The sequence below is a fragment of the Photinus pyralis genome, unplaced genomic scaffold, assembly GCF_008802855.1.
Source record: "Photinus pyralis isolate 1611_PpyrPB1 unplaced genomic scaffold, Ppyr1.3 Ppyr1.4_LG1, whole genome shotgun sequence".
Classification (NCBI taxonomy): domain Eukaryota; kingdom Metazoa; phylum Arthropoda; class Insecta; order Coleoptera; family Lampyridae; genus Photinus; species Photinus pyralis.
The window spans coordinates 7,290,279-7,295,389 of NW_022170249.1; the positions used below are offsets into that span (position 1 = coordinate 7,290,279).

General features: G+C 38.0%; 2 long non-coding RNA genes across 2 annotated transcripts; one reads left to right on the forward strand and one right to left on the reverse strand.

The window, feature by feature from the left end:
- The first annotated feature begins 3,821 nt into the window (after positions 1-3,821).
- LOC116158570 lies at positions 3,822-4,480 on the forward strand. The gene is made up of 3 exons (XR_004142763.1): positions 3,822-3,875; positions 3,934-4,297; positions 4,343-4,480. It is a non-coding gene; the product is annotated as an uncharacterized LOC116158570 (long non-coding RNA).
- Positions 4,396-5,083, reverse strand: LOC116158569. Its single transcript, XR_004142762.1, has 3 exons — positions 4,824-5,083; positions 4,660-4,773; positions 4,396-4,485 (listed from the first exon to the last, which is right to left on the reverse strand). It is a non-coding gene; the product is annotated as an uncharacterized LOC116158569 (long non-coding RNA).
- Positions 5,084-5,111: the final 28 nt, after the last annotated feature.

Consider the following 5,111-nt stretch of genomic DNA (forward strand, 5'->3'; position numbering starts at 1 on the left):
TTTGTGTATTATATGCATACAGTTTTAATTTCCAACTATCCTACCGAACAGAACAGAAACGATTACGTTTGATGAAAACATCGCAGGCGCATAAGTATATGCACTCTTTCGAGAGAGTCGCCATTTACTAGACTAGAGCAAATGTCAAATAGCAATAAATTGACATGATACAGGGCAAAGTGTACACTAGTATAAAAGGCAACTAAATGCCAGATGCACTGAGGACCAGCTAGTCTGCTAGTACACCAATAATTGGATTATATTCGGATATTCCAAATTGACAAGAGGATTTTGTTTGTATAGGCTGAGTGATGCATAAATATTGACTTTTGATCTCTTTCGATTAGGAGCCCACAAAATATATTCGACTTTCAACCTTTATCTCGAATACTACTTGATTTAAAGTTGATCTGTCCCCAGTGGCTTAGAGGCCAGCATCTGCAAACAATGCTAGATATAGAAGTATTGTTGACACTTCCATGATAGATGCATGTCCGCCTCCGATTCTATAAAGCTGGAAAATGGATGTACCCAGGCCAGACCCGAGAGACGGCGCAACTCAAGATTTAAATTCAAAACTTTCCCTCCCAAACTAACTGAACCCCATATGGCACGTGATCGTCTAGACAAAGCTACCTAACTTGAATAACCGAATAATAGGACCACTTACTACGTTGTGTTTTTAAGAGTCGCTACAAGATACAGGGTGATTCCTATAGTACCTGCCACCGTTTGGGAGCGTGTAGGTGGTGCGTAGGGGAGTATTTTGATATAGGACACTTGGGGTCGGAAATCTAAAATAAGGGTGCCAGAGCCAAATTTACCTTCTGAAATTTCGCGCCTGTAGGTAGGCAACCCAACCGGCCGGCGGTGCACACGGAGCGATCTCAGGCGGCGATATGTGGCTGACACTTGATCAGAATTTTGTTTAAACCCACGAAATCCCGTCTGCAACGACGCGTATCAAGTGAATAAACACTATGGCAATAGTATAATAATTAGTTGGCTAGATGTAGGAAGTGCATTGAGAACAACGGTGGCCACGTTGAACACTTGTAAACGTTATTGCTTTTGACTGTCGTTTTCCCTCCTTCCCTCCCATGTCGCTTCCTCGCGCTTACTCGCTCTGCATCGCTCCGCGCGAAACGTCGGTCGGTTGGGTTGCCTACATACAGGCGTGAAATTCCAGAATATAAATTTGGTTCTGGCGCCCTTATTTTAGATTTCCGACCCCAAGTGTCCTATATCAAAATACTCCCCTAGGCACCCCCTATACGCTCCCAAACGGTGGTAGGTACTATAGGAATCACCCTGTATATCGATATTAAATATAGCACAGTACCTATTCGAAACAAGTCACCCTGCCAAATATTAATAATCACCCGGTTCAAATAAATAGTAGGAACATAAAGATAGTATCACATTACAACAAACACAAAGAACATGTCGTGGCAAACATTAGTATCAAGTAATTAATTCACAATGCCAAGTGCAATATGTAACAATCAACCACCTAACGTACGTCACTGGGGGCGAGTGAATCTCATCCCTAAGGAAACATACTGCATCTAAATATAAATAAAAACACGTAAATCGGATCGAACACGATTATATCACCAAAGAGTACCCATAATAAGAGATACAGCGCAATGGTATAGTGTATTCAGAAAATAATGTTACTTTTCTCATTAACGCTGGGGGTGTTCCCAATAGTATTGCGATACATGGTATTATTGGATTTGCATCTTAAATGTATGGGAAAAACCGGATTTTTAAGGGCGAAAGTCGTTCAAAACAATCCTTACGGCTTGTTTAAATGAATAGAACAATAAGCACCAATCACCCACCAGTCAGCAGTTTTCAACAGAATATAAATATTACACCAGTTACGATACGAAATTATGCTTGTATTTTATCAATTCACATTAAAAATTACAACATTTGTTACAAATAAACATGAAAATATGTACATTATTTACTTAATTGCTACCTATTATAATAATCGACATGAATTAAGTCCATATGAATTCACGCGTCGTTGTCACTTTCACTTAAATAATCGCTTTCTTCATCATTTCCTGTATTTACAGTAAAAACTAAAGGCCTTACATCGTCTATAATTTTTTCACGATTGAAGGTATCCTTGATTATTTCTTCTGTATTTCTTCTGTATTTCGTCTGGAGTTACTTTAGCCTACGCGTCGTTCCAGATTTTAAGAACATCTTCTTGTCTTCCCGGCGTGGCAACAATATGGTCATCGTAAAATTTTTTCGAAATTCCCCATACCAGTTCAATGGGATTGAAATGGCAATGGTAAACGCAGAACCTCGTGGCCATATTGTAATGCCATTTCATCGATAACATATTTAGTTATGGTTGCTTGACTGTGATTTTTTACAATTTCTAACAATTCGGCCTTAAACATCGTAGTATCAAATTTTCAACCAATTCGAAATTTCCTCTTTGGTTGAAGAAGCTGTTGGAATCTTTTCACTTTTCCGCGTGTGATAAGATGCATTGTCTAAAACAATAATTGAGGGCTGAGCAAGTTTCTTTAAGAAAGATTCTTCAAACCATTTTTCAACTAGTTCGGCGTTCATATTGTCGTGGTAATCGAACGATTTGTTGGTACTCGAAAATATTAAGCTGCTGCCTTCTATAAACCCATTTCTGCCACCAGCATGAATAATTATGTATCGTTTACCATCTGAAGCCTTATGAGGTTGTTGCAAACTTTTAACGCTGTCATCTTGCCAAGTATACGCTTTGTCGCGCCTCTGCTAAACACCCAGGTTTCGTCTAAAAAAACGAAATCATGCGGAATTTCGGATTCGAGATTTTTGATGTATTTTCGCAAAAACACATTCCGCATGGAAACCACATGACTTTGTTCACACAAACCCCGTCTGTTATTGGTCATCTTAAATTTAAAGCCCATTTCTTTCAGTGCATAGAAGTATAGAACAAGCTTGTTCTGCCCAAATCACACAAGTCTTTCAATTTTATCGCCGCCAACAAAGTATCTAGAGTTACGTGCTCTATATTTGCGTACATATCATAAATCAGACATCGGATGGTATGCTTTTTATTTTCTGGTAGGTCCGTCCTACGTGGTTTAGAACGGCGATATGGATTTCTTTTTAAATCACTTCCAATCTCTCGCATAGCACATGTCCTCACAACTGTTTGTTTCGATACCTGCACCGCATCCGCTGTTCTTTGTTGAACTGCCATTACTGAAGTAAGTACTCCACCATGATTTTTTTCTTTTACAAAATAATCATACACGTTCAACTAAATTTTACGTTTGGCCTCAGTGGCGTCCATTTTGACCAGGTTGTACAGGAAACTAACTGAGTATAACAATTCAGTTGCAATATATATAGAACCCCTTCCTAAAGACATTAACAAATATTTTCTTATTTTCTTTTACTTATAAAACATTAATATTGATTACAATAATTAGGAAATCATTATGGTACAAGTACAAATCTAAATATAATTAACTTCTGAGGTAAACAAGCGATTATTATAGTGAAAGTGATAACGATAATACCCCTAGCACATTATGTGCATATTTGCATATCATTACATTATATACGTATTACGTACCATTTGAATATCGTATAAGTTTTTAGCGCATTTTACGAACGTAAAATTGCCGTTATTTTACCATTTAAAGACAAGCGTTATACCTTCGTATCGAAATTGATGTAATATTTATAATTTGTTGAGAACTGCTGACTGCTAGGTGATTGGACGTGTTAAGATAAAAGGCCTAAACTCCGTACAATCTGCGCATGCGAAAGAAACGTCAAAGTTGCAATGTTATTAATTAAAATGTAGGTTAGGTTATTGTTTTCATCACAAGCTGGTATCTGTTATAATGAATAAACATATTCGTAAATCGTAATGTACATTTAAACTCACAGACTTTTGACGTTGTTATACCAAGAGCCATGTTTCGCTGCGGCAGTATAAAATTCGAAAAGGACAGTATAAGCCCCATGTTCACAAATCGTAACCCAAGACATTTCAAATACCTACGAATCGCTAATAAACCGGACGGCTACTACGGTGATAAAACTGGAACGCTCCTACTGGCATAAATATACAAATTTGCTTTCCTACCGCCTCCAATAAGACAGCCAGATTGTAGATGACAACTGACACAAACAGGCCGTCACGTAACTTTATTGTTTGTGCATTACATCAATGGACCCGACACTCACCGCTAGCACGAAGGAATGGCCCCTCAAAACCCGGCTGTATAAGACCATGCACCAAGTCGTTGGCGTACGTGAACGTCCCTGCATTCAATTTAATGTTTGCTACTTGTAGGTTTCAGTTCTTAGTACAAAGATGCCTTGCAAGCGGTCCGACAGAGTTTATGTGCGATTGCAAACCCGAACACAACGTCAGTAAGGTCGCAAAGTTTCTAATGTGCTCCAAGATTTCAATTTGAAATTGCCAATTCACTATAACTAAGGTGCCCTTTTTATTATTGTGTAATTTATTGTTATTTAATGTTTAAAATATTGGTAAGCAATAAAAAGTTTACATATTTATCAAATTTATTGTTCTTGAAACCCATTAACTTCTTCTTAAAAAATCAAATAAACGGTTTTTCATGCAATTTAGAAATTAGTAATAAGCACCTTCTTTGGAAGAACCTTTGAGTTAGAAACAGGGAAGCATCTCGACAGACTGAACGTAGGGCTTTCTATCACTTCATTGCAGCGACCCAATACTCAGCCTTCTCTTTACAGAAACTATGGAAGCACAAGTACAAATAAAACTTGTAAATTATGCAGCTATTTACCTAATAGGTCCACAATTTAAGATCGATTCACATTATCTGTCAAGTCAGATTATATCCCACGGGTTTGGTAATCTTTCTCTCGTCCACGGCTCTCTTGACTATTCCGGTTCAGACAATTTCAAATTGAAATCTTGGAGCACGTTAGAAACTTTGTGACCTTACTGCCGTTGTGTTCGGGTTTGCAATCGCACATAAACTCTGTCGGACCGCTTGCAAGGTATCTTTGTACGAAGAACTGAAACCTAAAAGTAGCACACATTAAATTGAATGCAGGGATGTGACCGTGTG